The sequence below is a fragment of the Geospiza fortis genome, unplaced genomic scaffold (genome assembly GCF_000277835.1).
Source record: "Geospiza fortis unplaced genomic scaffold, GeoFor_1.0 scaffold70, whole genome shotgun sequence".
Lineage (NCBI taxonomy): Eukaryota > Metazoa > Chordata > Aves > Passeriformes > Thraupidae > Geospiza > Geospiza fortis.
In genome coordinates, this window is record NW_005054317.1 from 4152418 (window position 1) to 4162341 (window position 9924).

Here is a 9924-nt window from a genome sequence, read left to right on the forward strand (position 1 = left end):
TCCTGCTGATGTTTTACCCCATCTGAGGTCCTGACTATCTGCAGATATTAGCAAACAGCTACTACATAAACTCCACCAAGCATTTCCTCCAAGTTTTCTTTTTAGAATAACCTGCATCTAAAATGCCATATATCCATGCAGCATGCAGAGATTAAAAAGTGTTTATATTGGTGTTTCTCAAAGGAAGGGCTGATTATCTGGTCTCAAATATCCAGAATGTGGTCGTTGTGTGCCTGAGTGTGTGTACTCAAGGGCTCTCTGATGAGTAGTCAGACAGGCTGCTCAGACAGACCACACTTAGGAATTTGTCAAGAATAACACAGCAAGTTGCATTGAAATGGTGTTGTCATTGTGCATTCCAAATGCATGTGCCAGGGTGTGGAAGAGAGGACAGCAATTAGTCAGTCCTGTTAATAATGAGTATGGTGCTGGGAAGGGAAAAATGATGATAGAACGAGTTGTTTCTTTTGTAACAGTAAAAGGAAGGTAAATGGCATTTGCTCAGTTCCATGTGTGCACTTCAGGAGTTTTTAAAGTCTGCGTATCAGTTTGGGTACTAATTGATAGGGAGGAGGGGCAGGTTTGATGCAGAACTGGCAGCAGGCTTGTACTTTGGGAAGCGTGATGAAGTAGTCCTCTTCCAGGGCAGCTGAAGAGACATGCCCTGAATGAAGGTGGTATCCTTGCCCAGCACAGGCACTGATGGGACCATGGGCACCCCTATGCTGTGCCAGCCAAGGAGGAGTTTCTCTGTGTGGATACAGTCTTTACCTAAAGTTTTACTGTGTGGTTGCCAATGAGGGTGTGGAAGTCCCCATGCAGAATACGTGCTCAGGAAAGGGTGAGCACCTTTCCAAAATAATAAATTCTGGGATCTTCAGGATGTCATTCAAGGATTTAAGACCAGGGGAAAAATACATTACACTGATCTCTGATGGTGCTGTCTCTGGCTCAGCTGAGGCTGGCACCAGGTGGCACAAGGGTGACTTTAACTGTGTGGTTGTTATGGGGAAGCTCAGAAGGTCCCTGTTTGCTGTCCCATGTCTAGTGCTGTGGTGCTGCTGCTCACCTACCACACAACCCAGGTTAAATGACACAGTGGGGAAAACTCAGACTTGCAGGGGAGGGTAGGGAGAATATATTTTGGGTAGTCTGTCAGTCAGCTTGACACTAATTGGTTGCAGTAAGTAATCGTTCTCCATGTAAATTAGGCTCCAATTTCCTCTGTAGTCTGTCTGTTTGCTGTGTGGGCTTCGGTCTCTAATTAGGCTCTCACGTGGCAAACCTGGTTTGTAAGCTGCTTTTGTTCCTGGAGAGCCAGGCTCAGCCCTCCCCGAGGCTGCCAGTGCTCTTCCAGCCCCGCTCCCCAGTGGAATGTTTCTTAGATTAACACTGCCAAGTTCTAAGTTCTTCTTTTAACGTACATTTGGATTACTTCTATATTTAAAGCTTGCAGTGGTGGAGGGGTTAGAATGCAAAGAGGCTTATTGGACTTGCAATGGGAATACCCCTCCGAAATGCTTCCTCTGTGTTCCTGGAAGCCCTGCTCTCTCCTCCATGAATAGACCTCATTGAATCCCCAGCCTGTGCTAGGGCTAGGGCAGCTTGCCCACATCTGGATTTGCTGCCTGTCTGCCGGGACACCTGGAGTGCAGACCACTGGCCCCCCCCCTCGCTTGGAGGAGCTGTGTGAGCACATTCAGAGGTCACCCAGATGCCAGCCCACACTCTGGAGCTGCTCCAGGGTTGCACATCTGTAAGTGAGTGCAGCAATGTGCAGTTGCATGAGAGGCTTTTATCCCTGCCTGTTGGTTGTTTGCAAATGAATGCAGGTTTCCAGGTCGCTGCCTGTAGCCCTGTGCATTCTGAGAGCAGAAACACAGAACCAGTGCAGCCAGAGTGTCAATCAGGGTCAAGCATCTAGGTGTGTGTATAGCAGAAAAAGATGTGTCTCTACAGTCAATGTCTGTGCCAGGCTCAAAAATAAAAGGCAAACCGTGTGTTTTGGCCGGGCAGGCTGTTTGCCAGCAGCACTTTATGATTCGGTTACCTTTGTGAAATCCAGTATAACTTTAGGACCCATGTACTGATGGTTTCTGCAAACCTCTGTACGTGTTACAGTCCTGCCCCAGATGTGACAGGAGCACTGGTAGGCTTTCTTACAAACAGTGCTTTTATTGGCATCCTGATATTTACCATACTGATTTTTTGATCTGGGGATACAGGCTGAGAGTTGCCAGCTTTCTTCAATGCTCTCACATGGCTGTTAGTAAGTAAATAAGAAACTTTTTTTGTAAGAAAGAGGTGAAATAAATTAGAGCGTGGGGGTGGTTTTTTATTGCTTCTCTTTGTGTGATTTATACATTGGCAAGGTAACTTTGCTTTCATACCGCTAGTCAAAACTGGGAAGGATGTTGCCTCCGCAGAGAGCTGCATTTGGGTGAAGGGACAGGATTGGATCAGGGTTTGGGATTTTCACCAATAAGCTAAAGCTGCGGTGGGCGTCGCTCCGGCAGCCGGGGCAGCGCCAGGGCTCTGCCCTCCCCGGATGACCACAGCTGCTGGCAGGGCACAGGCAGCCCCAGCTCCGAGGATGCTCCAGGGTCTGTCCTGCCACTTCTTCCCTCAGTCCTCGCCCCTTCCATGGGGCTCTTCCAGCCTGTGAATGAATGCCTGTTTAGCCGGGGTAAGTAACTGCGCCACGTTTACAGCGTCTGAAAGTATAAGAGGCTTTAATGCTCTACAAATGTTTGCATTAGGAGATGGTTTTCTCTTTCAGCTCTGATTCCTACCTGCCTTTGCGAGCATCGGTGCCCTTTGCAGGCAGAGCCCAGGGGCTGTCGGGGGCCAGGCACTGGAGCAGGGCTGTGCTCTATCCTCTGCTAATATTTGGCTGAATATCAGGACACAGTACAACTTTTCCTTGATGCAGACATGACTTCTGTCGCCAGTCCCTGAGCTGCTCCTGCGTTTTCACTCTCTTTAAAACCCATGAAGAGTAAAACCCCGCGGGAGGCTGCAGCTTATCTTCAGCTCTGAGTTTCCAGACCTGCTGTGTCTTCTCAGCTGTTGCAAGGATATGTGTGGAATGACAGAATGCGGATTTTGGGTCTTTGGCAGCTGTGTTTAATGCAGGATAAAGGGGTTTTTTAACTTTGGGATGTTGGATTTCTTATGCCTTTGTTAATATTAATTCAGGAGAAAAACTCCAATTTTCTTTCAGGCAAAACAAAAGCTTCTTTTGAAGGAAACAAAGTGTTTTAAGTGCTTAATCGACTTGCCGAATTCTGTTGCTTTAGGATAATTTAGGAATTAAACAGAAGGAGGCTGTGTTAGTAACAAACTGCGGTTTTGGTTGGAAACAAGGATTCATTCCGCCTGTGGGCAGAGCTCCTGGGTCTGTTTGCTAGGAGGGGGGGTGGGCGTTTAACAGCATCCTCTATTTGCCTTTGTTTAGGCAGTGCAAATTATTTGTGTACTTTAGGATTCCTTCCCTCCTTCAGCAGATGTTTTGTCTGTGCAACTGGTGGAATAATTAGTGAGAGATGTGGCACTGGTGTGCAAACACCCCTTGGGGGTGGGTAGAGAAATCCCAGAGTCCATCCTGGGAGCAGCTGGCTGAGGAGCGCAGCACAAGATGCCAGAAGCAAAATTCATATGGCCCAACGTATTTGAATTTATTTCTGCAGAGGGTTTGTTCTCCCCACTGCCAAAAACAGGCAGGGGCTGCTTCTTAGGGCAGAAGACCCTGCTGCTGCTGCTTATTGCAAATTTCTCTCAACATGTGAATCATTCACTTGGGATTTTTATGGTGGTGGCTGGGGATGATTAAATGTTCAGACTGTAGGAAATTACCAGGAGATTTGAGTGTTTTCCTTAGTGGCTTTGGCCCCCGTGGAGGGATGACATGGGAAGCTCTCCCTGTGTGGATCAGGCTGACTGTGGATTTTGAAATCTCAGGTTGAGTGAGCATGTTTTAGCTCAGCTGCCATTTAAGTAATGGTAGCAACATGCTGCTTCCTCTAATGATCTTGATTTAAGTTATTGGTTATTTCCTTAATTAGCTACTTCATCTACTTACACCTTAAATTACTCTATTTGCTCACCCAGAGAAGGGGGGAAAAGTTCTTTTCTTTTTTTCTCTTTTGAGGGGTGGCAGTGGAAATGTGCCGGCATGTGCAGATCTGACTCCAGGAGATGTTGGTGCTTCTTGTGGGCTGACTCTCCTGGCAGCATGAATTTGAAATGAGATGTAGATGTGCATTTATTCCTGGCGTCTGTGTCCTGCAGACAAACAAAATGAGTTGAAGTGGTCCTTTGAAAGCCCTGTTTGTGTGTATTAGCTGGACTGAGACTGGGGTTGTGTCTCAGGACCAGTTCTGAAGGGGATAAAGCACCTTTTAATCACCAGTAGTCTTTACATTTCCCATGCATTAGCACATGGCACTGTGTTGGCTGCCCACTGTCTCTACACAGCACTTCAAAAGCAGCCTCTCCAGCTGGCACCAGTTCCTCACCAGTATTCCCCACACACCATCCTCTGCTGTGCTTTTTCCTGCATCTCAAAGAGACTCAAATGGAGTCTCTTTCTCTTTGGAGACTCCTTGTGATACGTGTGGCAGCAGCCCGTGCTTCAGTCTATTTGTTCCTGCTTTAGTACTGTTTATTACTTTAATGATATTCCCTTCATTAGCCTTAGCTTCACACTCTCCCTGGTGCAGAACTCGCTGAAACACATATTGCGTAATGAGCCTGCTTCCATATTTAAATCAGAGGGACAAGAGCTGGGACTCTCCCAGCTAAAATGGAACTAAATGCTTGCCCTTCAGTTACTTTGAAGCATCTGTGCCAAAAAATTATGTATTTGGGAGGAATTACCAAAAGTTCTGACGTACACAAGCTTTAGCCCTTTGATTCTTCTATGTTTTTAGCCATTTGGCATGAATTTGGACTGTACGACTTTGCTCTCTCAGAGGAAACGTTTCCCATGGCCTGTGTGAAAGGCAGAGCATTGTCCTGCAAAGCAAAACCACAGGGAGCAGCACAGACGTGTCTCTAGCACCAGCACTCACTGCAGCTGGGACCTGCTTGGATGGCAGTGCTGGAAATCCCACGTGTCACGTTTGGCAGCACACACAAACCCCCAACCCCAGTGCTGCCAACTGCACTGACTCTGGGCTCTCAGCGTTACTCTTGTGGTCTTGGGTATCCCCAGGGGAATTGCAGCTTTTGGGTTGGTTTGTGAAATAGCTAAGGGTTGGTGGGAAGGACTCAAATATGGGAATTCTAATGGTCCAGAAAACAATATCCTAATATTTCTCTGTTGTGATTCCTAAATGACTGTCATGATGTTGTGCAAGCAGGCGTGGTGGATCTTGTGGTCAGCTGTGCTCTGGACAGCATGGTCACTGCTATAACAATGCCCCTGGGTGATCCATGTTTCCTTACATGTCTGTCCTGGATTGCTTGTGTAACCTTGGACAAATCATGGACACCCTCCAAGCCGCAGATGAGGGAGAACAGCAGAGTTCCTGTTGCAGGTGTTGAGGAGTTGGTGTCAGAGCAGAGCCAGCCCCAGAGTGGTTCCCAGGGATTCATGTATCCATAAGATACCTGCAGTGGACCCCCATTGTCACAAGGACCTCCAAATGCAATGGAAAAAGACAGTAAAACCAAATAAGCTAGAATCAAGAAAAAAATATATTGCAGGCTTGTCCCCTCTGCTTTTCTTCCTCTGCTGATCCTGGGAGGAGGTAGCTGAGAGGAAATATTTGCTCTTAACGGGGTTCGATTTCTCTTTGCTTTCCTTGGAAATCTGTGTTTGGATTTTGCCTCATTGGTGTTGGTTTATGCAGTGATGTTTCCAGCAGCTCGATCGTGTGGTTATAGTTTCAACTCTTGGTATTTCATGCAAAGATAAAAAAGAAAGAAAGATGGTACTGAGTAATGAGGTGGCTATTTAATCACAGCAGGACTCGCAGGAAAATGTGCATTAAGTATTTATGGGACAGTATTCATTAACATTTTCACTCTGTTGTCACTGGGCAATTCAAGAAAGCTGCCGAGAGAATTGGAGTCTGTGTTGCACAGCCACAGACCTGGGAAGGGCTGCAGCAGAGGAAAGGCATGAACGCTGCCTTTGTTACCAGATGTGTCCCTCGTAGCTGGCATTGCATTTGGAGCTGCAGCAGTCAGCAGGATTTTGGTAGTTTCATTTACCCTTCTCAAAATGCTTGTGGTGAATATTTTAGGTCGGATTTTTCTGGCTGCCGTGTCTTATGAGAGTGCAAGTGGCTGACACTGAACCCCTGGTTTGCAGGCAGGCAATTAGAGAGATAAGCCTAAGTGACTTCATGTGTCTCCTTTTTAGATTGCTCTGAGTTGATGTAAAGGGCTGGGATTAGCAGAGATTGAGTTCTCAGAGTGCTGGAAACCAGCTGTGGCCAGGGGCCTCATCCAACACGAGCTGTAGGTACAGAGTTACAGAGTGAGTTTTCTGTGGGCATGAAATGATGCCAGGAAGATTAAAACTGATGATAAAATGCTATTAATGCTTGCTTCATTAACAGCACAGAAGGTATCAAATTACTCTAGCGCTATAAATCAAAAGTGTTTCTTATATTTGTTAAGTGAAGCTATTTAAATGGTTGAAATACTTTCACTTGCTGGCCACCGTGTCCTCAGATACAGGATCACAGCAAAGTGTGTAAGATTTCCCACAGTGTTAATGGAGGTATGAAGCAGTAGCAGCCTGATGGTTTAAATTTTTCTTTGAGACGACACAGGGTCTTGTGTTAGATTTTAGGATGCCTTGTTCTGGACCAGTACTGTGAGCCCAAGACTGGTCTAAGGCTCGTGTCAAAAGCTGCAGTGGTTGCAGAGGTCTGCCATATTTGGGATTAGGGGCTGAAGGTCTATGATGCTGGCCCTGTCCAGCCACAGCAAGTGACATGCCCAGATCAGGCTATGCCCACAGGCACCTCCCCTGGTGAAGAGAAAGTTCCTTTTAGGATTACTGTCATCAAGAGACAGCTTTGTCCTACTTTTTAACAAGTGTAAAAGGGACATACAGAGAGAGAATTACCTCCTTTACCTGAATGCCTGTTGGATAAAATAAATGTTAATCTTCACTAATTAGCAAATGGATTCAATGTGGATGTCTCTGTGATTTATGTACTTGAAACCCCCATTGATTTCCACTGGAACCATTCAGCAGAGCAGCAAGTGAAAGGTCTGACTGTAGCCATGCTCTTGGCTTCCTGATTCCTTTCCCCTGTCCTTTGTTTGAGAAAGGAGATCCTGATGGCAGTCGGGACAGTGGTGTGGTTTGTGCCAGGCATGCAGCACACAGAGCTCTCACTGGGCCTCAGCCTCTGGTTTGTTCTGTTTTTCACAGGATGCCTAGTGGCACCCCACATAGATGGCTTTGATTAATTTGCCTCTGACACTGCCCAGCTGGTCATTCAGGGAACATTCAGCAAACCTCCTGGTTGCAGTTGTTCCTGAACTCTCCCACCCAGCCTTGGCTTTTTCCTTTCATGAGGGGTTAAATTTACTCAACATTTTCTGCTCTCCGAGCTTGTCCTTATTTGTTGTCTTCATACTCTGATTTTCTTAAGCACTGCAGGAAACAGTCCCTTGGTTGAAGAGCTTAAAACTCATACCTCCAGACATATTCACAGCACATACTTTCTGAGTGTCTTAACACCCACTAAAAATCATTGGGAACTGAATCCTTAACTACTGCCAAAATATGCAGTTACCCTGAGGATCTGACTGCTTCCCCTGACCACCTCCATTAGACCAAGGGATAGCAGAGAGCAAGTGAGAAGAGCATTCCCTCCTGGAGCTTGAGCACCAGAAATTACTCAGAATTAGTCTGGGTCTAAGCCACAGCATATTTTTGCAATTTAGGTCCTGTAGCTTGTCACATCAGCAGATTTGCAACCCTTGTGCTGACTGTAGATGTTGATCCAGACCCTAAAACTGGTGGAAGTTTTTTCTGTGCTATATGCTCACAGCCAACTTTGTTGTGCTTCAAGAGAATTTAGCTTAAAGATGTGTCAGGGAAGGACATCAGACAAATACTCATCAGTGGAGGATGGTTGTATATATCCACTGAAAATTGTATTTGTCTTGTTTTGCCATTTTGTGTAGAACAGCTTATCTCTGGGGCTTCAGGCACTTCAGAAAGTTGAGTATGGCAGGTTTGCCTCAACACAGAGGAAACAACGTTTTGGTCAAAGTCACAGGCAAAATCATAGTTGACATCAAAACTAAACCCAATTTCATGTCCCTTCTGTCAGCACATGGTGCTGCTCACTCAGGTGGAGGTGAAGAGGCTGGAAAAGCAAGGACGTGCTCTGCTGTGTGTCTTGTGTGGAATGCAGACTGTCAAAGTCAGAACTTTTTTCACAGCAGAGACGTTCAGAGTGCAGCAAGTGTCAAAATCCTTGGCCATGGTTGGTGCTGGTGCATGCAGCAGACACTCGGGGAGGGCAAGGCAGCTGTTGGGCTGCAATTGCTGCTTATTACACTAATTACAATCGTCTCGCTGCTATCTGAGCTCCCCTTCTCCTCCCCCATCTCTCAGGTTGGCCATCCATGGTTGCTCATCCCTTTGAGATAGGTTTGAAGTGCTCATTACCCCAGAGAGCCTGATGGTGCTCCCCCTCCGTACTGACACAACGGAATGCTTGTAGTTTGTACAGAGAAGGGGTTTGGGGGTTGAGCTGTTTGCCTTGAATTAAGGCCATGGAAAAGGGAGATGTTGCCCTTACTCTGCAACTCCACATTTCTAAAAGTCACAGCTGGGTGAGCCACCCTGATCTAGAGCATGCCAGCTTGTTTGGGATGGAGGGAAGAGGCATTTCTTCCTACTTATTTTTCTTTTAGGCCTGTACCAGTGCAACCAGCTAACTACTGGTCAGAGCAGTCCCCTCCAGTCAGGGCATGCTACAGGAAGGTTCCCAGCTTTAACCCATCCGTGATTTTCCAGAAATAGCTTCAACCCTCTGCTGTAGGAGCCTAGCTAACCCTGCCTTCAGTCAGCTGCTGAGCTGACCCCAAACTGCTGTTGTTTCGTTGCAAGGAGACACTGTAAGTTAAACACTCAGCAGAAAGAAAGCCCCGCTCCTTGGATGCCCACCTGTTTTTTATTTCCCTGGGGAGGGGTTACGCCTTGTCACAAGGTGCTGGCTTTGCAGAACAGTCCAAAGAAGCTCAGCTTCCAAAGAAGCTGGCTGAGCCACAAAACAATGGGACTCACTAAGTCTCCAGCAGCAATAGCTGCTTCTAAAAGGCTCATGTACTTAGTCTGCTCGTGTTTAGCAAACATCTTCGCTTTGCCCTTAGAAGATAATGCTGTATGTTTCACAGAGCTTGGTAGGAGAAAAAAGAGGAAGAAATAGCCTGTAGTTTGGTCCTGTTTAATGAGCAGAGGCTGGTGGGAGCCATAGCATTCAATAATATTGGTGTCCTCTGTTAATTGCCAGTAATTGGGTTTCTCTACCCCTCCTGGTGCTTGAGCTGTGGGCAGGATGCCCTCGTGGGCTCACACAAGCCCCACAGCTGAGGCTTAGGCTGGTGGAAGGCCAGCAGCAGCCTGGCAGGGTAATGTGGTCTCTCTGCAAGCCATGTCTCAGTGTGGCTGTGACGGAAACAACAGCATCTTACAGGATGGCTTTGAGCCTTCCCTAGGACTGTTCCCAGGTGTGTGGGTCTGGTCTGGCACAGTGAGAAGGGATGCTCTTGTGACACTGCCTGCATTGGACCCATCCCGGGGACACTGTGGGACCCCGTGGAGGAGGGAGCCAGGGTAGGAATCAGGGGCCACGTTTCTGTCCAGCCCTCTCCTGATACAGCCTTAATCCCTCCCTGCAGGTGCTGATTCCCACTGATCCCCCTGTTCCCAGAGCAGACTAA

At 47.1% G+C, this 9924-nt stretch overlaps 1 protein-coding gene across 3 annotated transcripts in view; it reads left to right on the top strand.

The window, feature by feature from the left end:
• PRICKLE2 (prickle planar cell polarity protein 2) overlaps positions 1–9924 on the top strand; it is a 103382-nt gene that overhangs the window by 43048 nt on the left and 50410 nt on the right. The window contains exon 1 of one of the 3 annotated variants that reach the window (XM_031056365.1): positions 2582–2686. The exons of the other annotated variants lie outside the window; for them this stretch is intronic. The gene's annotated coding sequence lies outside the window, so the exon portion shown is untranslated. Of the gene's footprint in view, positions 1–2581; positions 2687–9924 lie in introns of those variants that run through there. 3 annotated transcript variants of the gene reach the window in all.